At 37.2% G+C, this 25,581-nt stretch overlaps 1 protein-coding gene and 1 non-coding gene across 5 annotated transcripts in view; one reads left to right on the top strand and one right to left on the bottom strand.

Annotated features, from left to right (window-relative positions):
- Nucleotides 1-25,581, top strand: part of DNM3 (dynamin 3) — a 599,000-nt gene that overhangs the window by 319,708 nt on the left and 253,711 nt on the right. The gene's annotated exons all lie outside the window — the stretch shown is intronic.
- TRNAE-UUC (transfer RNA glutamic acid (anticodon UUC)) lies at nucleotides 12,280-12,351 on the bottom strand. Its single transcript has one exon. It is a non-coding gene; the product is annotated as a tRNA-Glu (tRNA).

The following is a 25,581-nucleotide window of genomic DNA, read 5'->3' as shown; positions in this document are numbered from 1 at the left end:
CTTTCCCACTAAGTGAAAAACTTGGGTGGTCTGTAGGGTGAGAGGTGGGGGTAGATAGTATATTTTGGTTTTTAAAAAATATAAACACATTATCTTGGCCGAAAGCTCAAATACCAAGCAGGAAGGACATTAAACCTATTAACTAATTTCAAGAAAGTGACCAGTGTGAAATTTTGCCCCACTGTAAATAAATTTTCTTTGGTTTTGAGATCTATGGCTTAAAAAAGCAGTGGGAGTTGAAAATGTAAATAAACTGTTTTATGTTGATCCTTTTCCAATTAAGAAATGATGGTGTTAAAACTAAGGCTCTGAATTTCCTTCTCAGCGGAAAAATTTTTCCTTTTAACTCAGTACCTGGTCTAACTTATCAATCACCATGCGCTAAAATGCAAAATAACTACTAAGTTTCTATGAAGTACAGTTTGGACAGGCCTTGCAATTTTCTCTTTCTGATGATGTACAATATTTAATTTTAATACTTACACTTACCATTACATCCAGGGGTAGTTTTAGTAGAAGTTGTTCATTGTTGGTTAGTTTCCTCTGGAATAGATCCCATGATCCCTAAAACATTTGTATATTTCCTTACAAAGTAATATCAAAAGAAAGTTAAACATTATTCTAATTACCCTGGAAATAGATAAGGTTATTTTACGATATGTGTGTGTATACACGTTAGTATGTATACCAGCGCATAAACTACCATCCTTCCTTCAGTCAGCAGTGGTTTATAAAGTGAGCTTTTACTTTTGATTTTTAACTTAGTTCATGAATTTAAAAAGACGTACTATTCCTTCCCATTTGTTAAAAGTTTGCATTAAAAATGAGTTGCCAGAGCTCACTGAGCACGTGCAGGGGCTCCTCCGCTATCCCTTTTGCAAATTAATTCTTATGTTCCTACTCCTGTACTTATGCCAAGGACACCGTCGGGTCCCCTCTGTCTCCAGACTAAAAGTAATCCTGAGGGAGAAAATAGGTGAGGAACCAGTGGGGGTTTGTTTCATTAAAACAAAAAGACCACTTAATATGAAGAAAGACATTTAAATTAAATAAACATGAAATTAAAGCAAGTTAAGAAATTGAGTTATTTCTATGGAGTAAAAAAACAAACAAAACCCCCACATTTGAAAAATCTTAAATATTGCCAAAGTACCTTATAGCTATCTTCTTTAGTAACTATATCAATTAGTAAAAATATATTTCTTAAAAAAATAAGCTCCCATAAAGTTACCTAATAGATTTTTTTTCAATTTTCCTATGTAAAAAAAACTATATAGAGTTTTAAAATCTTACTTGTTTTATTAAAAATAATTAATCTGGAAGCCTCCAAGATACAATAGAAGAAAAAAAAAGGATGACATTGTATCATCTAACTGGAGAAAATAGCTAAAATAAATCCTTGCTTTTTATATTTTAACTAAAAACCATGAATAAAAGAGAAAACTTTTGTACCAGTTTTGGAATGATCAAAGGGGTAATTTTTAAAATAAATTGTCTTGACCAAAGATAACTTGGGGAATCTTTGGTAATAAAACGTTTTGCCAAAGAGAACTTGTGACAATGTTTGAATTGTTGTTGCAAAATATATGATTTAGAAAAGGATTTGTTAAGGAACCAATGTAACTTTACAGAATTTAAAGGAGGACAAAAGGGGTTAGATTCACACAAAAGCCTAAAGAACAGATGTTTTCATTATATAGAATTGTTTGGGGGTAGATATAAATGGGGGTTGAGGCAGTAACATTTTTTTCCAGAACGTTCTTTAAGGAACCCATCTCTAAAGTTCAGCATGGATCATATTGCAACCCAGACTTTCTCTATTATTCTCTCTATTGGGATTTCATTCAGCTTGAGGGTTTTCCTCCCTCCCACCTTCCTCCCCCTCTCCCACCCTCCTTCACCCCCAGGACAGCTGGAAACTGACCAAAGAAAACTTTGCTTTCGTTTACAAATTCCTTTTTTATCAGTGGGTTTCTAGACAAAGTACCTTATCATTTTAAGTGCTCAGAGAAGTAGAAGCCTTGTAAAATATAGCCACGAGGGCTCAGCTGACCAGCAGTTATCAACCATTCTTGGATTTTTTTAAAAAATGCAATATAAGGATATATATTGTGATACCTGAACATAGAGGTTTTTATTCTCCGATTTATTTATTGTTGACTCAATAAGTTCTGGGTTGGTGCTCTTTTCTGGACCATTCCCATCTGCATTGTCTGGTAGGCAAAAACTTGGCAGCCTCTTCTTTTATTGTTAGATACTATTATTTCTGATGTTTATATTATATAAAATTTAAGAAAAGCACTATTCATATAGCATTTTAATAATAGCAAGTATTCTTTGGGGCAAAATGGATTCAATCCTGGGATGCTAAAAGTTATACTACAGCCCTCATTCGAATAAGATTTTAGGTCTCTGGATTATCAATTTCAACAATTGAAAACCAGCCTCATTAAATTATTCGTAAGTGTTTGGGGTGTGTTTCATATTTCATTTTGAAGTGGGAAAACCTTTAAACTTAAGAAAATAGTTAAACTCTTCAGAAATTGAATAACATCTAGTAAATCACTATGTACCACACATTGTTGCTCTTTTAAAATTAAATGCAGACCTATCTGTCATGCAGATACCTCAGTTTCTCTCACATGTGAAAGCAAATCATTGGCTCCCCACCTAGGCTCTCCTGGTCATAGCCCAGGTGAGCAGTCAAGAAGGCCTTACCCACAGGTCTTCCCTCGAGCAGTCCTTTCTCGGCAGTGTCCCGAGGGCTTCCTGGTCCCTACTGTGCAAAACCTGTGAAGAAAAACACTGGATATGAGATTCAAAAAAGGGGCAAACAAATGTCTTCTCCTCGGAAACAGCAACTTTTGTCCCCAGCTGTCCATGGCGTTGCTCTCCCTTGCCCAGTCTAACCAATGTGCAGACTACTGTACAACGGCATTGTCCTGAACAGGTAGTCTGAACACTGGGGCGACGGAGCAGGATCTCCAGAAGCTTCCATCTATGTACTTAAAATCCTCTCCGGTCTTTGGGAAAAAGGGGTTGCATTCGGCTTCCCCCCCTGAATTCTGCTGCCCCGGCTGAGACTCAAGGGCTGTGATTTCCAGTCTTGACGTGGCACATTTGCTGCAGACTGGGGAACTGGCAATGAATTTAGGACCAGGAAAAGGGGGAGGGCTGGGCTGGAGAGTCCATATATGGGATGATGTCACCCTGGGGAGGTTTGGGTATGCGCTGTGCCGCTGGAGAGACCGCTAGAATCGCCTGCTCTCAGACATGGGTCTGTGCATAAAATGGTACCAGATGTTTTAGTGTAATGTTAAGCAGTCATTTCATCTTCAGGCCAGATTTTTTTCCTCAACTGGGCAGGAAGTGGGCCCCAGTATGGAAAAGCTGAAAAAAAAAGAGTCGAGATGTACAGTTCTGCTGTGGCCAACTGAAAGTGAGTTAGTGTAGAAGTACAAATTTGCTGTCCGATCCAGGCTAGAAAAGTAATTTGAAGATAGAGGGTAGATAAAAAAGTAAACAGAAAGTTGAACTCTGGAAGCCAGAGCTCATTTGGAAACCTTTTTTGAGCTTTCCTGTGGTACTTTATTTTCTGGTAATTCACTCTTCAGAAAGGGCAGATAAGTCTTTTTTTTTTTTTCCTCTCTCTCTCTCTCTCTCTCTCTCTCTCTCTCTCTCTCTCCCTCTCTCCCTCTCTCCCTCTCTCCCTCTCTCCCTCTCTCCCTCCCCCCCACTTTTTAGTTCTGTTTTTTGTTGAATAAAAAAGATTAGAAGTCTCTTATTGGTTCTGACAATCTTTCCCTCCTCCTCCTGTCTGTTGGATCTGTCAGCGGCTTGCAGGCTGATCTAGACTTGAACAGTAATTATAGCAACTTCCTGAAAGTGAAGCCCCCATGAAAAGTCTGGAGAAATGTTCTTTGTCATGGCCTCTCCATGAGTAATTAGTTCCACATGTGGCCTTCCTCAGCTATTTTGGCTGGCTCTCTGAATGCTGTGCTATAGCTTGACCTAAAGAAACTTAAAAGTTTTGATTTCAAGCCTCCACTATGAAATAATGACTCTGGTCTCCTAACAAATTGCCTCTGGTAGATCCATGCTACTAGGTGCAGCACCGTTTTTCACTGGTAATTCCTGATTCTGTGTTAATACTTTTGTTTTAATGGTATTCTACTGCTTAGTTTCATCGCTGGTTAATTAAATCTGTTGAAATTTGCCAAGCACCGCTTGACAACATGTTATAACATAGATGCCAGTCTGCTGGCATCTTCTTTTCTTCTTTTGGTGATGTTTTCAATTATATATACTGTTGCGTATTCTGATTATACAGCTCTCTGACTTCCACTCAATAGTATTCTGACTAAAGTTCGAGTTGCCTCAAACAAGAGCTTGATTAATAGCCCTTCTAGAGATCAAAATGTGAAAAAATTTCTAGGTAGCTTCCAAATTTAATTTGAGTAGCCAAACTAAGAAACTTAGAATTCTTTAAAGAATTACAGCCAAAGCAATTCATTTCTACTGACCTTCTGCAATACTTTTTAGAAGCAGAAAAATCTCTCTCTTTAAAATGTGTTGGGTTGAATATTTCCAAAAGCTTCAAGTGAGAAGTGTCTTAAAGCATTTGCTTTTCATTAAATGTCTTCTCTTGAATTAACATACCATTAAAGTGTTCAAAAGTTATTATAAGCCCTGCTCACCTGGGGAGGAAGATTAAATAAGATAAAAATGAATTATCCAGCAGTTTAGGATGGAACTAAGAGATTAGCATTAGGTATATCATTCATAGAGAGATTTAACTTATAAATGGAAATTCAGAAGAATTACTTGATATCACTGTACTTCTGCCTCCATACTTGTGTTTTCAGGGCCTATTCCATAGTGGTTGAGCAAGCCCAGTGTGCCTCAACTCCTTTTTTCCCTGTCACTGCTCTACACTATTACACAATACTGTAAATATGCAAGTGTGACTATATACTACTTAATAGTCTTATTACATGTGGATACCAACTCTGTCTTTTTTGAGTATCTATATGTTTATTCAGGAATCATCATAGAGGAGCCATGAGCCAGTGGGACAATAGTCAGCCAGGAATCCAGCATTCCAGGTGTGGGCTTGTTCCTGCCACAAATAGTGAAAGCCTTTCCTCTGCCCTCTTCTATTTATATTGATGAAACATGCCTTGGGAATTTTTGTAAGGCAGATGAAAGGTGATTCTGATCAGCCTGCTCCATGATTTCATCTTAGTTCACACATCTATACTTTTTCAAACATAGGAGAGATCTGTTTCTCAAATAGGTGTTCTTATGACATTTTATTCAAGGAACTCAATTTTATACTTACCTTTACTGCTTTTGAAGCATTTTAAGTGATTTTCCTACAGAAACAACTGTAAAGGTTGTGTTCCCCTTAGCATATATGCCCGTCTCATTGGGCTTCCAAGTGAGGAAAATGTTTTAGAGTTATCTTTCTTCCAGATAGTTCAACAAATATTTATTCTCGCCTGCTCATGTGCTAGTCACAAGGCCAGGGACGGACATTAAGGTGAAAAAGATATGATTCCTGCCCTCAAAGAGCTCACACTTACTTCTAATGTTAGGAATGCTAATCTGTGATCAAGTTCAATCTAAAAAGTCGCCAGGCCTTTATGGAAAGCCCTTGGCATTCACTTGGAAATGGCCTAAGGACTTTTCTATGTCTGTAAAGTTACCAGTTAAATATCTAAAATGTGATGGGCTCTAAAAAGCAAAGTTAGACATGACAAAGGCTTGCCTTTGAGAACTAATGTTATTTACCTTGATTATTTCAAAATGTATTGACCGAAGTGATTGTTTGAATCAATGGATGGTTTTGGGTGACTACAGAATTTGCTCTTTTTGGAAATGTCATGGATAGGAAACACTGTTTCAATTGGTTATCATTCCCAAGCTTGGCGAATTTTTATAATTTTAGAAATTCTCAAATTGAAACCAGGACTGAGTCTCGTTTCTATGTATTTATAAAGGAACAGCGTTACCAGTGTTTACAGTTAGAATATTTTGTGACATCCAGGTATGCATACTTCAGATAGTATTTATGTAGCTTTAATTTTTTTGTTACAAGACTAGTGCATGAGCATTATAAAAGTTCAAATAATAGAAAGTATGTAAAGAAAAAGTTAATAATCTTTCCCTCCAACATCCTGACCCTCTCTGCTTTTTCAAATTAATGGTAACAGTTTGATGTGATACCTTTTACCACCTTCTCAATGGTCATTTTATAGCTTCTTTATAGATGCCCAAATCCTTTCATATACAATGTATCCATTTCTTATAATAACCTTATGGGGTAAACATTACCATCATTCCCATTTTATTGATGGTGAAATTGAGGCTCAGAGAGGTTAAGCATATTGCTTTGTGGAATTACAGTAAATAGAAGAACTCAAAATTTTCTAAGTCAAAGGCCTGTGCTCAGAAGGATATTGTCAGCCCACACAGATAAATTTTTTCCTCTACTGAATTTGTATAGCACTTACATTTCCTGTTAATAACTTGTCAATTATCTTCTGCCTTCTTTTAGTTTTATACTGAAATGTTGTTACTATTTCACATATTTGGATTTTTCCCCCAAAATAGAATATGTTAATTGAAGGTAGGAATGGTGTCTTTATACTTTCTTTAACTAGTCTAAAGTAGGCCATTTAGTAAACTATCAAAGAATGAGTAAAAGCTACATAGTGTGCATGTGTTTTCTGATCAAACATTTGTCATGATAGTAATTCAAGAATTAAACCTGTCTTATTTTTTATCTTAAATGGAAAACATGGTACAGTTTTAACATTTATATATGTGTACTACCGTTATGTATCAGATTGCACTGTTCTTTTAGAAATAGTTGTGAACATTGGGCCAGCCATAATTCCTTGCTTATTTTTGGACTTCTAATCTTCTGGACGCATCCTGTGTAACTATCGGTCATACCATCTTGTGTGAAAAGCAGGATCTAACCAAGATGTAGTGTTTCCTCTCTTCTTGTTTTCTCCTTCCCAGTTTGTATTTGAGATAAAAATCTAGTTGACCCCAGTTCATTGCAAATTAGGGAAGATAGCCCCACTTAGTTTGGCTTTATGTTGTGTGGATTAGCACTTTTTTTTTTTTTTTTTTTTTAATTGGAGGCAATGCTGTCTTCTGATTGCCAGCATTTCCTATTTTGTCAGGGCCTGAAAGGACTGGGAGATTTGTTGTAGCAAAGCTTTCCCCTTTTCTCTCCTTCCCTGATTCTCAAACAAATGGCTGCCTTCAGATCACTGCAGAGAAGTGCCTTCTTAGCCAGAGATGCAACATCAGAGGCTGTAAAATAGAGGAGAAATAGTCCAGAAGAGTTAACAGATTTTCTTTCACCAATTGAAAAAGAAGTTAAATTAGAACAGCTATAAATCATAAGCTTAATGCAACTGATTTTACAATCTTCAAAAAGCTTGCAAAATGGCAAAGATTGTGAGAGAGTTGATTTTAAAACGTACATTTACTAATGCATGTTTTGTTTTGCCCGTCTCTAGAATTTCCATTGCTGAGTCTGTTTATTTAGAAATCAGCCCCTAACCAAAAGCAGTATATATTTTATGAACATTCTTTCCTCAAATCAATTGAGAAAGATAATGTTACGTCTTTGAGTTTTACTAACCACTGGCGTGCACAGCAGCCATTTCTATATTCCAGTAACATAATACATCCGGCAGACAAACCTTACAAACTCTGGCTCTATTGAAAACCAGTTGCATGAAGGTAAATATATGATTTATGACTCCAGTAAAATTTGAAGTACTGTCTTGAAATCTTTAGGGGGAAGCAAGATAAAGGGGTTGGAAAATTGGTGCTGGCCTTTTCAGGCGGATTTTAAGTGAGAGCGTACTAGGAATGCAGTCTGCTGCCTGCTTCAGCCCCCAAAAGCTGACGAGCATCATCTGAATGCTATGTGCTATGGACTCTTATTGAATTCCACGTTACAATCAGACTTTAAAATGAGTATTGGCTCACTTGGACAAGAGAAATATGGTGTACTCGGGTCACTGACAATTTTAGAATATTGACTCCTGATGTCTTTTGGCATCACCAATAGTTTATTTCCTTAGTACGACTCAGAAACAAGCATGCGTGGTTTCAAAAAGGGAAAGAAAATCTGCATGTGCATCACATAAAGACTCAGAAAGCACGTTTTTGCAGGGGTAGAAAAAGTATCCTTTCTGTGGCTAGGGGTGCAAGTGAAGCATATTGGCTACAAGGAAATATGTGTGTGAAGAGAGCTTTCTGCTTTATCCAGAATACCTGCAATTATGCAGCAGATTGTTACAGAAGCTCCAAGTCTTTAAGTGATGATACACATACCTGCATAATACATGGCACAGTATCTTTATTTTAGGATTTATGATCTTTTGGTATATTCAGAAGGGAAACACAAATTATTTGAATTGCTAAAAGGGTTAAATCCGACATAAATCTGTTTAGTTGAGAATATTATAGTTACCTTAACTGGCTTCCCAATTCTGTTCATTCTCCAGATAATTTATTTAAGGGATATATGAGACCATATTAAAATACTTCTATTCATGCCACCATGAGAATTTGCTTTACTTTTATAGACAAATGAAAGCACTTGGGGTATAAATTAGTTCATGTTGAAAGGTTATTTCCATGTTGCAAGTGACTATTAATCACATATCTTTATGAAAGCACTTATTTGCATATTAACCAAAAGTTGCTTCAATTTGCCATGCAGAATCAGATTATGTAACTTCATTGACTCCCAGGACTACAGTGCAAAAGTTGTAGAGAAAGGAAAGTGTACTGTTTTCCATTTTTAAAGGTTTGTTTTGCTTCTTTTTAATTTTTTTTTTTTTGAGACTTATTTTATACCAGGCCTCTATGCTAGTTTTTCACATGTGATATAATTTAATCCAACAACCCCGAAAGGTAGGATTTCTCCAAGGCTGCAGATGAAGTGGAAGCAGGAGGCAGTGCAGCATGAGGGTTTTGGAGCTGGAGGGCGTGGGTTTGAATCCTGTCTTCACAACTCATTATTTGGTGACCTTGGCAATCGTTTAACTACAGTATTCTGAGCTCCAGTTTCCTCATCTGTAAAATAGGGTTTCTCTGAGGACTAAAAGGGGTAATGTGTGAGAAAAGCTTGGATCAGTGCCTGGCGCACAGGAGGGCCTCATGCAGCTTAGGTACTGCTGGGAGGGCAGAGGCAGGCCCCCACCTTGATTCAGTTACTGATCCTCTATTCAAAACCAGGTCCTGTGACTCCAAAGCACAAGCAACAGCAAGTACTGTTCAGGAAGAAAGTGTTATTTTCCTCAAGGTGTTTATAATCTCATTGGGTAAATAAATCATCTGTGTGTAAAACAAGTAAAAATAGAAGAAAATACTTGATTCTGAAAGAAAGACAACAGGGTTTTTTAAAAACCACTGTAGTGGGAGAGGCTCCTTAAGATAACCTTTTGGAGAATCTCTTTGAAAAGTCAGTAATGACCTTCCAGTCCTTTGAGTGTATCTGCTTTTATTATAGTTTTGCATGTATATATTAAAACACATGTGTTTACACATGCATAAACGTGTAAGTGCATCTATGTATATGTGTGTATATATACTTTGTAAATATTTATATAATTTATAAATATTTTTATATATCTATATCTATATATACTTTTAAACTAAACCAGATCTCTATATGAGAATTACCAACATCAAAATCAATTCTTTTCCCTTTTTAAAAGCTAAAGCACGTGAATGATTTTTGTAATCTTAGACGTTAGTTTCAGTGTGTGCACATTTCATTCTTTTTTTAAAAAATTGTGCCTGCCAGAGCTTTATAGCACCAGTTGAAGGTTAACAAGTGAAAATTAGGTAGTAAATGCCTTTGTAATTTTGCAAATGCAACATTTTAAGGGGATTGATTCCTCTACAGGTGGAGCTATCACTGACTGCATTTAAAAACTGCACACACACTTTGTGTAGTATTGGTTTTGTTTTGTTTGGTAACAATTTACTCCCAACCCTCCGCCTTGTAACAAACTGTTTTCCTTCAGTGCATGCTGCTTCATTTCCATTTCACCTTAGTCTTTTCAAGAAAGAACTAGTCTTGGACTTTATTGGCTAGAATGGATTATGATTGCTTTTGAAATATTGGCTTGTTTTGTTGGGGAACTAGTAGTTTTTTAAATAGTTTGTTTTCTTCAAGGGATCTGGACTCCACTGAAAGTGTTTGAGGGTAGTCTCAGGTGCTGTCCGGCCCATTGTGTGCATCAACTCACTGGAGATGATGCTTAGAGTTCACTCTGCATTTTCAGGGCCTCATGAAATTATTACTGAGAAGCTCATCAAAGAATGAGAAGAACTTAAAGTTCTTTTTTTTTTTTCCTTCAAGTTTTCTAAACAGGGAAAACAAGAACCAGAATAAGCTGTTTAAGAGGACTCTTGATTTTTCTAAAAGTAAGTGCCTTCTGCCAGTAGTGAAGCCAGTGTGAAGATAGTTGTACTTACCTCCCTTATTTCATGATTTCAGTCCATGAAATTTTCAGTACTACATTTCAATTGGTTAATTTTTAGAAAGTTGACTCCCTCATTTTTTTAACCATTAAAAAGGACAAGAAAGCTAATGGGAGTTTATTTTCCAGTAAATTTTGCCCTGCCTGCTTTCTAAATCAATCTTCATTTTAGTTCCACCTTTGCCTTCAGATCATAAAATAATTGGTGTTAGTCTCCCAGTAATGCTCATACTGGTTATGAGCAATTAGATTGGTCCAATATGTTAAAGTCAATTCTAACTTCATTTTATTATTGTTTAATTTTATTTTGCTTCGACAGTATTTTGTATATTCAGACTCATTTAGATGAATGCCACTTCTGTTGCATTCCTATACTGTATCATTTTCAGTGCATTTGTCTGTTGTATGTATATGCAGGGTTTTCTGAATGTATCAAATTCCCCACTTTTTTTCTTTTTCTTTTTTCTTTTGGCTTGGTTGTGCAGCTTGCAGGATCTTAGTTCCTGACCGGGGATCGAACCCATACCCCCTGCAATGGAAGCACGAAGTCCTAACCACTGGACTGCCAGGGAATTCCCCAAATTCCCCACTTAAAAACTATCATTCCCATGGTACATATTTCCTTCACATTAAGTATAGGAGACTTTTAGTGAGTTTTTTGTGTATGTGCATACTGATGGAATCTGTTTGGAAAGACCCTGTGAAAAACTGTTCTTTGTAAGATTTCCATAATACAGTTCTCTTTGCTTACCTACATCAATAGAAGTTTCAAATTAACATTTATAGTGAAACTGCTATAGCCAACTATAGCCAAGTTGCTCAGTGCCTAGAGCAGAAGATGTTTGGTGATTTAGTATTCATAGAGATTAAATTAGTTGTATTTGATTTCAAAATTTCATCTTTCTTGTACAAATTCCCCTTCTTTGAAGTTAATTTAAACCTTAGCTTTCTTGGATACAACTGAGGTATAAGAGAAGGAGTACCAAAATTGACTGATTTTCTAGTTCAGCTCTGCCATTTTCTCATTTGTCAAATGAGAGGTGGTTGGGAGGGGGTGCTTGGGAGCAGGTCTGATTTAGATAATATGACAAAATAAATTGGGATGCTTTTGAAGACTTTTTCAACAATTCATATAGCAACAGCTTGGAGAATTGTCACGGCACCGCCTTGCGGCCGGTGGTTGTGGCGCTTTAGCAGATACCGTTTCCACCCTTGGTAACTTTTGTGGTGTTGCTGAATGTCTAAGGAGAGGAAGATCTGAGAATGTTAGTTAAACTATTTATTGTGTCAGAAGGCAGTGGTATGTGTTATTGTACCACACTGTATGTCTACCAAAGTGATCAAAGGGCATTCAGGAGAATAGGCTTATTATTAACTTTTGTTCCTTTCTTCTCCTCCTCTTTCCTACTGTTCTGTTTTCCCTCTCTGCCCTTCCTCTGCTCAGTGTGAGACTTTCTGTAGCTCTTCCCTCTCCTCACCAGCCACAGTTCTTCCTGATTTCTTCTTTAGGAAACAGAGTTGGAATTGAGCTACCAGTAAAAATATGTGTTAGACTGTTTAACGAGATTTTGGTTTTTCTCCTTGAATTTTCAATCAGATAAATTTAATCCTGCGTATGCATTGCTTAAAAACAAATAGCTCCAAAACTAAACTAAATTGTTTTTATACTTCCTGGTGGCCTTTAAAATAATCTTCTTCAGAGGCAGTGATTTTTTAATTTTTTGGCCTCACCTCACGGCTTGCAGGATCTCAGTTCCCTGACCAGGGATTGAACCTGGGCCACGGAAGTGAAAGTGCCGAGTCCTAACCACTGGACCACCAGAAAATTCCCTATACCATTTTGCTTTAAATCGGCTTTCTCATGGCTCCAGAGAATATTGCATATCAGGTATTCCCAGATAGCCTTATAGACCTCATTGTCCATTCCATTCATTCATCCATTTGTTGTCTGTGCTCTGCTGATTCTTCTCAAACTGTTGCTTGACTTGTTCTGGCATTTATGTCTCATCTTTTTCACTTGATTATAAACTTTTTGAGGGCAGGGGCCACACCTATAGTTGCTATGTGCTGCACAATGGCTTCCCAAATGGAATCAGGCTAATAAACATATATTGATCAATCTGAGATTTTCCTGAACGTGAAGAGTCAAAGAAAGGAGATTCCTTCTTAAGTAAGAATCAAGGCCACCCAAAATCACCTTCCTAATTACATTTTTAACGTCTTTATTTACCTTTACAAAGACTTTAAATGTAAACTGCAATGCAGAATGCCATAATGCACAGGCCATTTGTAGTGCATTTGAGAGTGTGCTTAGAATGTGCCACAAAATGCTACAGATGCCATCTTACTTAAAAATCACTCAAGGAAGAATTTTTTAGATGAATGTCTGCTGGGAAACGACTGCCAGGAGAAATGTGGAAACCACATGAAATTCACTACATAAAGAAATCTGGTTTCCATTTCTGCACCACATTTTGTGCTAGCAGGAAGAAGATAAACAAGCTGTTTAAAACTAAAGTGAATAGCAAAGGGATTAAATTTTAAAATCCTGCATCGTAAATGTATTTTGGAATTTGTGAAATTTAATCCCGTCACATAGGATCCTTTAAGAAGGGAGAAAATATGTTGAGTCTTCTAGTCTTAGATACCTCAGTGGAATGGATGAGTAATTTTGCTTCCTGTTGATGAGTAGTAATACTCTAACATTTGTCTTAGTTGAAATTAAAACGAAAGCCTCATTCTGGTTTTTGGTAGGCAGACATTCTTTTGAGAGTGAGAAAGGGAAGAAAGCAGAAAAACCCTCTGTTTTTGGTTGTTTTAGATCATCCCTTTTAGGGATAGGGGAATTTTACTGTAGTGTTTTAATTTAGCTATATAAAACTTGATATGAATAGGTGTATGGATGGGCTAGTTGGGAGTAAGAGGGTTCAACTGTTTTAATTTTCAGAAAAATATTCTGGAGATTCTTTTTTAGTTTTCTATTTAGTAGCCCTTATATATTTATAATTTAAATAATAAGTATAAATAATTTATAATTTATATAATTTAAATATATTATGAAGTTGGCATTTAAGGAAGAATAAACATGATTAAGGTAAAGTAGATTGTGAATAATAAAAATGTTAACATTTAAAATATAAAGACCAATCATTCAAATTGTCATTTCCCTTTAATAAACGTGACCCGATCATACATACCCATGTTAAGGAGTAACAAACCTGCATTTCTGAATTCAGTGGGCCTTGTGCTTTGGAAAAAAAACAAACATGAGATCAAGATTACAAAATCAAGTTGATTATATACTTGAATAGATTAAAACTTTTCCTTTCACAACTTAATTTCCCACTTTATGTTGGAAAGGGAGGCTGAGTTGTTTAAGGTTTATTTTATATACTCTTATTTAACATGGTGTTTTGGGGGGGTTTGTTTTGTTTTGCTTTTTACTATTTTAACTTCCAATCTGAAAACTTTTAGCTGGCTACACTTAATAACTAATACATAATTTGTCTAAGCCTACATTTATAGCCAAGGTGTCTTGTGTCCTTAGAAAGTGCTGTTTCTTAGACAAGATGTAAAAATAAACTTCCAGTCACTCCATTCATTTGTTCTCTCATTCACTCATTTACTCTGTAAACATTTATCAAACTTCTACTATGTTACAGACACTGTGCTGGAGATAAATAACATAAAACTCATGCCTTCTAGGAGTTGGTTTGAGATTATTTAAAGGGCAAAAACCATTGTTAAGGGCTTCTCTGGTGGCGCAGTGGTTGAGAATCCGCCTGCCAATGCAGGGGACACGGGTTCGTGCTCCGGTCCAGGAAGATCCCACATGCCGCGGAGCCTCTGGGCCCGTGAGCCATGGCCGCTGAGCCTGCGCATCCGGAGCCTGTGCTCCGCAATGGGAGAGGCCACAACAGTGAGAGGCCCGCGTGTACTGCAAAACAGACAAACAAACAAACAAACAAAGACGAAAGAATGGTTTCAGTCTTTTGGATAAATATATAGTTACAAAAATGCTCAGGTTTATCTAACAGTATGCTGTTATCTGTTTAAGCAGTGCAGAACTAGATTTTCTTTGTTTTTTTTTTGTTTTTGGGTGAGCAGTAGAATAGTGGTTGAGTGTACAAACTCTGGAGCTAGATGGCCTGGGTATGTATCCAGCTCTACCACTTACTTTGCTATGTGACCTTGGGGATACTACTTGCCATTCTTGTGATTTGCGGATGAAAGCTCTTTACATAGTGCCTGGTGTTTATTAAGTACTTTAATAAATGTTAGCTTCAGGGATGATTTTCAAGATATTTAACAAGCAGTATAGTAGAAGCACCAAACACTTAGAACTGCTATTGGCTATAAAATCTGATATGACCACACCAGTGTGCATGGTCCAGATCAGCTCATTTAGCCTCTATTGTTATTATTGTTTCTACTTAAAACTTCTGAACCAAGCTTTATGCCTCACCCCCATCCCATCCTATGGACCATGACCCTGGGCCAGGCTCTGTGGATCACACAGTCCTGGAGTTTCTAGGTGCCTGCAATTCATATTTTTTATATCTTTTTATTTTTAAGTAGCTAGACTTAGTATAGATTTATTTTCATGTTCCAGACAATTTGGGATGCTTTTCTTAACTAATAACTTTGAGAAAGACATCAGAGCCAAGCCTTGGATTCTCTATTTCTTTCCCCTAATGTTGATTGGTAATTGTGATAGTGTAAGTCTTATTCTTTTTTTTTCCTTTCTTCTTCTTTTTCTCCTCTCCATTCCTCGTTTCCTCTTCCTCCACCTCTTTCCTCCCCCCCCCTTCTTATTATAAGAAGAAAATAATATCTAAAGCTAGTTGCCTCACATTCTTTTTTAGAAAGACATGTATACCATGCATAAATTTACTCTTTACAGTAACGGGTCCATAGTTTGTGGTAAGGGTAGAATGGATATAAGAGCATTTGGGGAAAGTTAAAAGACATATGAGGTGCAAAAGACTGTCATTTTCTCATTTGTCAAAGGAGAGGTGGTTGGGAGAAGGTCTGACTTAGATGATAATGACAAAATAAACTGAGTTGTTTTTGAAGACATTCTTCAACAATGCATACAGCAGCAGTTTGGAGAATTGTTGTTTCAACTAACACTAGTTGCTTAACTGTAATTAATTCACTTGATCTGTCTGTTACATTTTCTCCATCTGTTAAAATGGGATGCTAATAGAACCTTTCTCATAGGATGTTGTGAGGATTAAACAAGGAAATACGTATCAGGCACTTAGAACATAAATTTCAATAGTCATTTAATTTACTGTGCTTATCATGCACTTAGAATATAGCTAGGATTAGGGGCTTTCCTGGTGGCGCAGTGATTGGGAGTCCGCCTGCAGATGCAGGGGATGCGGGTTTGTGCCCCGGTCCGGGAGGATCCCACGTGCCATGGAGCGGCTGGGCCCGTGAGTCATGGCCGCCGAGCCTGTGCGTCTGGGGCCCGTGCTCCGCGACGGGAGAGGCCACAGCAGTGAGAGGCCCGCGTACCGCAAAAAAAAAAAAAAAAAAAAAAAAAAAACAACAAACTAGGATTCAGTAATTTTATTTAATTTATTCAGCAGGTATTTAGAGTACTTACTATCTGCCAGATACTATTCTAGGGCCTGGGGATACAACAGACAAAAATCCCTGCCCTCCTGACAGACCAGTGCTTTGGGAAAAAAAATTAAAGCAGGAAAAGGGAGCAGAGAATCTAGGAAATGGGTTGCAATGTAAAATAGGGTGGTTAGGAAACATGATGTTGGAGAAAATATGTGCAAGTGGTGAAGGTATGAATACACAGACTGCTGGGGAAAGAGCCTTTCTGGTAGAGAGAACAGTATATGCAAAGATACCAAGGCAAGAGTATGCCTGGAGGCCAGTGGGCCTGGAATAGAATGAGAGAGAGTAGGAAGAGGTGAAGTTGGTACTAGAGACCTGCTTAAGATCTGAATGATACAATGACAGGCATAGAGAAGGGGGAACAGGAACATACCAGAAAGGCTTCTTAGAGGGGAAGGTAGACCTCGGAAATGAATAGACTATGAAGAAGCGCATGGAAAAAGGAGAACATTCCTCTTAAGGGAAAGAACAGGAATGAGAGTGAAGGCACAGACAGTGGAGGAGGTACGTTTTGATTGCATCCGAGTAGTCCATCCAGAACAGAGGGTGAACAGGGGGGAGGGAGGGACACAAGATTGGTTAAATAGAGTGGTATTGGATATTGGAGCACCCCGAAAGTTAGGCAGAAGACTTTTAGTTTCTCCTGATTAAAAAAAAAATGTTTCTAGTCAATAGAAGCAAACCACTGATAAAATCTTTTTTAAACATCTTTATTAGAGTATAATTGCTTGACAATGGTGTGTTAGTTTCTGCTTTATAACAAAGTGAATCAGTTATACATATACATATGTTCCCATATCTCTTCCCTCTTGCGTCTCCCTCCTTCCCACTCTCCCTATCCCCCCCCTCTAGGTGGTCGCAAAGCACTGAGCTGATCTCCCTGTGCTATGCAGCTGATTCCCACTAGCTATCTATTTTACATTTGGTAATGTATATATGTCCATGCCACTCTCTCACTTTGTCCCAGCTTATCCTTCCGCCTCCCCGTGTCCTCAAGTCCATTCTCTAGTAGGTCTGCGTCTTTATTCCCATCCTGCCCCTAGGTTCTTCATGACCATTTTTTTATTTTTAGATTCCATATATATGTGCTAGCATACGGTATTTGATTTTCTGACTTACTTCACTCTGTATGACAGACTCTAGGGCCATCAACCTCACTACAAATAACTCAATTTCATTTCTTTGTGTAGCTGAGTAATATTCCATTGTCTATATGTGCCACATCTTCTTTATCCATTCATCTGTCGATGGGCACTTAGGTTGCTTCCATGTCCTGGCTATTGTAAATAGAGCTACAGTGAACATTTTGGTACATGACTCTTTTTGAATTATGGTTTTCTCAGGGTATATGCCCAGTAGTGGGATTGCTGGGTCGTATGGTAGTTCTATTTTTAGTTTTTTAAGGAACTTCCACACTGTTCTCCATAGTGGCTGTATCAATTTACATTCCCACCAACAGTGCAAGAGGGTTCCCTTTTCTCCACACCTTCTCCAGCATTTACTGTTTGTAGAGTTTTTGATGATGGCCATTCTGACTGGTGTGAGATGATATCTCATTGTAGTTTTGATTTGCATTTCTCTAGTGATTAATGATGTTGAGCATTCTTTCATGTGTTTGTTAGCAATCTGTATATCTTCTTTGGGGAAACGTCTATTTAGGTCTTCTGCCCATTTTTGGATTGGGTTGTTTGTTTCTTTGATATTGAGCTGCATGAGCTGCTTGTAAATTTCGGAGATTAATCCTTTGTCAGTAAATCATTTGCAAATATTTCTCCCATTCTGAGGGTTGTCTTTTGGTCTTGTTTATGGTTTCCTTTGCTGTGCAAAAGCTTCTAAGTTTCAATAGGTCCCATTTGTTTTTTTTTTTTGTTTTTATTTCTCTTTCTCTAGGAGGTTGGTCAAAAAGGATCTTGCTGTGATTTATGTCATAGAGTGTTCTGCCTATGTTTTCCTCTAAGAGTTTTATAGTGTCTGGCCTTACATTTAGGTCTTTAATCCATTTTGAGTTTATATTTGTGTATGGTGTTAGGGAGTGTTCTAATTTCATTCTTTTACATGTAGCTGTCCAGTTTTCCCAGCACCACTTATTGAAGAGGCTGTCTTTTCTCCATTGTATATTCTTGCCTCCTTTTTCAAAGATAAGGTGACCATATGTGTGTGGGTTTATCTCTGGGCTTTCTGTCCTGTTCCATTGATCTATATTTCTGTTTTTGTGCCAGTACCATACTGTCTTGATTACTGTAGCTTTGTAGTATAGTCTGAAGTCAGGGAGCCTGATTCCTCCAGCTCCGTTTTTTGTTCTAAGATTCCTTTGGCTATTCGGGGTCTTTTGTGTTTCCATACAAATTGTGACATTTTCTGTTCTAGCTCTGTGAAAAATGCCAGTGGTAGTTTGATAGGGATTGCATTGAATTCTGTAGATTGCTTTGGGTAGTATAGTCATTTTCACAATGTTGATTCTTCCAATCCAAGAACATGGTATATCTGTACATCTGTTTGTATCATCTTTAATTTCTTTCATCAGTGTCTTATAGTTTTCTGCATACAGGTCTTTTGTCTCCTTAGGTAGTTTTATTCCTAGGTATTTTATTCTTTTTGTTACAGTGGCAAATGGGAGTGTTTCCTTAATTTCTCTTTCAGATTTTTCATCATTAGTGTATAGGAATGCAAGGGATTTCTGTGCATTAATTTTGTATCCTGCTACTTTACCAGATTCATTGATTAGCTCTAGTAGTTTTCTGGTAGCATCTTTAGGATTCTCTATGTATATTATCATGTCATCTGCAAACAGTTGACAGCTTTACTTCTTCTTTTCCGATTTGTATTCCTTTTATTTCTTTTTCTTCTCTGATTGCTGTGATTAAAACTTCCAAAGCAATGTTGAATAATAGTGGTGAGAGTGGGCAACCTTGTCTTGTTCCTGATCTTAGTGGAAATGGTTTCAGTTTTTCACCATTGAGGATGATGTTGGCTGCAAACCACTGATAAATCTTAAAGTCCAAATTTAAAATCCATGTGTACTCTATATACATAAAGTTCTGTGAAGTTTGTTTTCAGAGGCAAATAAAAAATATAAGATTAAAATAATAGTTTTGATGTATAATAAAGAAAAAATATTGATACTTTTTTAAAAAGTACTTACTATTAAATAAAAGATTCTCAAACACTCATCTATGTGAATTACAGTTATATACATCATGGCTTCATAAACTGTCAATAGATGTTGCTTTAAATATTAAAGTCATAATCCTTTGTTTGAGGTATCTTGGTGTTCTAATGGTTCTCTTCTTTATGCCCATGATCAAGCTTTAAACATAAGTTGTTTTGCTGGCTACTGTGTCTACCTGATTTCATATTCACAAATAATGGTACAAAATGAGAGAGTCACATGAGCCAAGTCATTTTAATGGTCATGTGCTTCCTTTGGAAAATTATCTTGCAGTTTGAGACCCATTGGCATTATTAATTAATTTCTACCTCTTTTAGTTTTCTATTCAATGCCAAGCTATGCAAAAAGGTGATAGGATGGACAAAAAGGGCATCTGTAGATGGGAAAGAACAAGCAGTCTGTTAGGTTCATCAGACTTTCAGATATCCTCATTGGCTCATGTTTTTTCCCACATAATCTCGTTAGAAGAACAGCTTTTACTTGAAAATGTCTCCATCATCAAATGACTTCTGCTATTTTGTTTCAGCTACAGTAAGTTCATCTCACAGTTCAAGACCGCCATGGTGATTATGCCCTGACTCACAGAGAACTAAACTTATTTTTCCCATAAATTGATCCTCCTTAGAAATTTAGCATTATGTATAAATATGGTACTTGACCTTCCCAAAGTGAATGAGATTCAGTTCTAAGTTGATTTTCGTGAAATCTATTTTAAGAAATAGATGATGTGCTCATCAGTTGAGTGACACAGCATAGAATATTAGGAGATTTTTGATTCTATTCCTGACTTCACTCTTATCCTGCAGCAAGGAATTTTGCTGCATGTGTGCTCCCTGTTAATGAGTGTACTGAGTGTCTCTGTGCAGTCAATGCAAAATATCAGCTAATACCCTTAATAGATTTTTACTGAAGGACTGTGCAAACTTATTAGTCTGGTATGTGCTGTGAAATGTGAGTAACTTTCAAAAATCGTAACAATTACTCTATTATAATAGGTTGAAATACACTCTTTAAAACAGTATGGATTCATTAACTTTGGTTTGGAGACTGGATTATTTACTCTTTTCATCAGTGATTTTGATGACAGAACTCAGGATAAGTTCATTAGTCTTTGGATAACAATTAGGCAATGATGTTGACCTCCTGTGTTCTCTAAATACAAAGTGTCACTTGCTGTTCAGTCAAACAATGAATAAAAGGTAGAATGCAGTTCAGGAGAAACAAATGAATGACACAGGGGTAAAGAGAAAAAACACGACCTCTTTGTTGTCATGGCCCATTTCTTAGCTTAACTTCAGCATTACAGGACTCTTATTAAGAGTTTTTAAGAAGTTTACCACAACATTAGAATGAAATAATAGGGATGTGAACCAGATCCATAAAGTATTGCTGGAATGGTGTGGAGAGAAGATACACTATATATCAATCAAGAATAATGCTTCCCCTCTGCTCGGCGTTGGTCATATTTATCTGAGATATGATCCCATTTAATGTCCATATTCTAAGAGGTATGAAAAATTTGAGGAAGGTACCATAGATGAGCAACTAAAGTGATTCAGGGTTGGAATCTGGCAAGATGGAAGGAGTTCCAGGGGTGTAAGTTTAAGAAAGAAGGCGTTGTTTTGACTGGGGAAGAAGCTTAAAACTGACTTAACTGCCTTTAAGTAAATTAGATTTCAGTGTAAGAAGGATTTTTCACCCACACTTCGTCTTCTAAGGGAAAGTAAACAAAATAAATTAGTGTAAATTGCTACCAGAGACTTAGATTGAGCAAAAGAAAGAACTCCATGGAATCTATTGCTGTTAAACTCCAGGAGGTACTGATAAGTTATGGATTTTTTTCTTTGTGATTATCTTTTAAAATGAGATTTATCCATCTTGCTTGGATGATTGCTTACCCTGTTTCCTAAAAGCATGATTCTCTAAGGCAATATTTTGGCTGAAGTGTATTAGCAAAGGAATTGAAAAATTAGTTCTGTTTCCATCATTTTGTTAAATTTCTTGCTATTCATGTACTTCAAAGCATTCATTTGACAAATATATATTGGGCATGGACTTATGTTAGCAAATGTTTTTATAATGGTAGGAAACAGCAATACATGCAATTATTGTCCCTGGAAAACAATACATAATGTCTTGCCTAAACTTTGCTTCTGATTATTTATATGGAATTTTATGTAAAGAAAATACTTCAAAGCTTGTATAATATAATGGCATATCTGTTGTTGCTTGCTTATCAGCTTTCAGATTTCCCTAAGAGAATTCATGATTTGTAAGTTCAAAAAGTATCATTTTGGGTCACATAATAGACATAAGGCTGCTTTCCAAACATTTGGCAATAAATTCTGACCTCCTGATTAATGTTAGGTAGCTTAATGTAAGATGCTGTTATAGTAACAATTACTCAGAAACACAAACAAATATGCAAAACAGATAAAAGATGGCTTTTTTTTTTTTTTTAAAGATGGCTTTCTAATGTATTTCTCCTGCTTTAAAAATACTCCAGTCATGGGCTTCCCTGGTGGCACAGTGGTTGAGAGTCTGCCTGCCGATGCAGGGGACATGGGTTCGTGCCCCGGTCTGGGAAGATCCCACATGCCGCGGACCATGCATGGCCGCTGAGCCTGTGCATCCGGAGCCTGTGCTCCACAACAGGAGAGGCCACAATAGTGACAGGCCCGCGTACCGCCAAAGAAACCCAAAAAGAACAATACTCCAGTCAGGAGTGAGAAAGATAATTTAAAAAAAAAAAATATATCTTTATAGTTTTTGAATTTTGAACTGTATGAGTATATTACCCATTTAAAATGTTACCTTAGGGCTTCCGTTGGTGGCGCAGTGGTTAAGAATCTGCCTGCCAATGCAGGGGACACGGGTTCGAGCCCTGGTCCGGGAAGATCCCACATGCCACAGAGTAACTAAGCCCATGTGCCACAACTACTGAGCCTGCTCTCTGGAGCCCGTGAGCCACAACTGCTGAGCCCGCACACTACAACTACTGAAGCCCATGCTCCGAGAGCCTGTGCTCTGCAACAAGAGAAGCCACCACAATGAGAAGCCTGCGCACCGCAACTAGAGAAGAGCCCTCACGCAGTGATGGAGACTCAACGCAGCCAAAAATAAATAAACAAAAATTTTAAAAAAAGTTACCTTATAATATTAAAAAATATATTTTTAAATACTTCAGTTTTGTCTTAAAATTTCTTACAAATTCTTCTTTGAAACTGAAAAACACATCAAGATCCGCAGAATAATTTAATCTATTTTAACCTATACTCAGATCATTGCATTAAGAGTGTTACTCTTTTCATTGTTTTCGGGACTTCACGTACGGTGGCCTGAATAATAGACATAGAGGACATTCTGAGAATGAATACCTGTCAAAGCTTTTAAATATTACTTTGATGGAGAAGCATGTATCTTTTTCAAGGCACTTAACATAAGCAAGCATCTGGTAGGATTCTGTCTCTTCATGCAAACAGGTGTCCTTGAGACTTTATATTGAATTAACCACTTTTTCAAATAAGAAAAGAAAATATAGTTAGAAACAATTGAACAGTACCTCTCCTTTTTCTTATCATAATAAAGTGAAAAGGGAGAGAACTAGCATTCTTTTTTCTTTTCTTTAATTTTTTTTTTTTTTGAGAACTTCCTATGTACCAAGATAATAAAATACAAATTAAAGCAATAGGCAGTGTTAAGGGCTGTGTTCAGCTTAGGGTGCTATTACTTGGTATTATGACTAGAGGACCAGAAATACCCAAATCCTCTGGAGACCACAGCAGCCACTCCCCCTGTGGTTTCTGAAGAAGGAATAATGGCAAAGAAAAGCAAAATAACACCTCATTATTTCCTGGGGATTTGGCCCCAAACCCCAGCACAAAGAATGCTGGCCAGATGGGCCAGACCACCTATCTGGAGCAACCACTTGAGGTGGTGAGGCCTAGCAGCTTCAAACCAAAGGAGGCCTCTTCTGTCCTAAAGTCCATACTGCATTTTTGCCTCTTATCACACTGCAACCACATGTAAGAAAGAATCAAGGGAGAGTGATGTGTTTGGGCCTGGGGGAAATGAACCTTGACCCTAAAGATGCCAAGCACAGGGGGAGGATGTAAACCACTGGGAAAGCCACGACTGTGTATGCTGCTGGGTTCCTGTTCACCCTTTAGCAAAAGTAGCCCAGTCTATCAAACCACCTCACCTTCTCCTCCTGGGGGTGGTGTGGGACAAGTGGTGTGTGAGGAAGGTGGTGGGGAGAGTGGTCTTAAAGGGCACATTCTCCTAAGGGCAACAGGCTTGGCAATGCTGTTGGTGGTGGAAAGTAAATGAGCCACACTGCTGCTTTTGTTTCAAAGTCCAAGGCACACATCCCTCATGTTTATGCTAACGGCACATGCAACTCTTTGTCCTGAGGCTGAGGACTTGGAAGAAATGCAACCTTGTCATTTCAATCAAGTTTACAATGTAGGCTCATGATCTAATTTCAGTGACTGGCCTTTCAGTCTATCCAAGAAGCAATCTTAGTTAAGTCTGGTTATACGTAGATATGTGTTAAAGACCTAACTGGTCTTTAACCAGGTTAATCTTTCAAAAATACAGCTTTATTGGGTGAAGAATGGACGGGAAGTTTCTGTACTGTTTTTCCAGCTCTTAGGTAAGTCTAAAATTATGTCAATATAAAAAGTTTTTTTTAAAGTAGAAAACGAAAGACCAAGACAATAATGTGTTTCAGGAAAAAAAAATAGATGAAAGTGTATGTCTTTAAGGAAATAAAGATATTCTTAAATGTTTAATATACAAAAAAATAGCTTTTATGTTAACACACTACTCAAAAGCTTTCAGTGACTTCCTGTAGTTTATAGAATGCAATTCAAACTCTTTAGCCTTGGAATTCAAATTCTGTTAACCTAAGCCCCAGTCTACCTTCCATGTAAAATAAGTTACTATCACCTACCCTAATCCAAATCTCTAGCCAAATTGGTCTCCTTGCTGACCTTCAGTGAGGATTTCCCTATAGGATGCCCTCCATCCTTCTAGCTCATGAAATCTACAACAACCCTGCAAGGTACCTAAAATCTCCCTTCTTCCAGGAAGGCTTCCTTGAATACCCTCAGCCCATGGCAATACCTTGTTCTTCTGTACTCTTAAAGCAAATAATGCATTTTAAACTTTAATGCTTCTATTTATTAAAACTCCTTATTTTTAATGTCAGTTTTATGTGTATATGTCTCATCTCTCTACTAGAATTTTTAAGCTGCTTAAAGTCAGGGCTTTATATATTTTTGGAATTCCCCACATTGCTTAGAATATTTATTCATTCAATAAACTTTTATCAATTACCTTTTATGTGCCAGGCACTGTGCTGGGTGCTGGGAAAATGAAGCAAAGTTTAAATATTTAAATATTTCTTGAGGAAGCCTTTCTTGTTTCCCCCAACCAGCTTAATCAGAGGGTCTCTCTTTTGGGCTCCCATTGCATCTTGCCTTTACTACTATCTTACTTAGAGGTATCATGCAGTGTCGTTTGTTAGATGGTGTGGCTGTCTCTTCCTCTAGACTGCGAGCACTTTAAGGATAGGTGCTCAGTCTTTTTTCATTGTATCCCTCATACTAAGAATAGTAAATGTAGTAGTGCTCAGTATATAGGCACTGAATGAGACAATTAGAAAGAAACTGCAGCTGAAGGTCGTGGTGGGATAGTTATGACTGAGGCCCTCACTTAAATAGGTCATTAGCTTTTAAGCAAGCTGTCTGAGAATCACATTCTTTGGATTTTTTTTGATACTTTCTTGTATCAATGTATAATTTTAGTCATGATGTATGCATCATTACTAGCATGCCTTATGACACAGAATTTACACACACAGTTATATGGATACATCGGCCATCATAGTGGTCACTTTACAAATCTACAGATATACAAACTTTTTGAACTCCAGGAATGTGTGCTACCAACTCTATAATAATCTCTAGCAACAGGTTTCAAGTCAGCATTAGACCTGAATTCCTTGAAGGCAAGGAATCCAATTTGGGTTTTAATCCATCTTTGTATCACAAATGTCTAACACAAGCCAGGTACCTAGAACAGAGTATGTGCTTAATAAATGTTTGTGGAAGCAATAATATGAATAATTACAGTTCTTCTCCCCACCCTACATCATTTTTTCACTAGCCTTTTTAATCTCTTATGGTTTTATCAGAGCTGCTAAGAATGGAACTTACTGACTTGAATTTCCTTCTACTTTCCCTA

Source organism: Lipotes vexillifer, unplaced genomic scaffold, assembly GCF_000442215.2.
Source record: "Lipotes vexillifer unplaced genomic scaffold, Lipotes_vexillifer_v1.1 scaffold685, whole genome shotgun sequence".
NCBI lineage: Eukaryota > Metazoa > Chordata > Mammalia > Artiodactyla > Lipotidae > Lipotes > Lipotes vexillifer.
The sequence above is the reverse complement of the archived record's forward strand: the minus strand, read 5'-3'. Positions and strand labels throughout refer to the sequence as shown.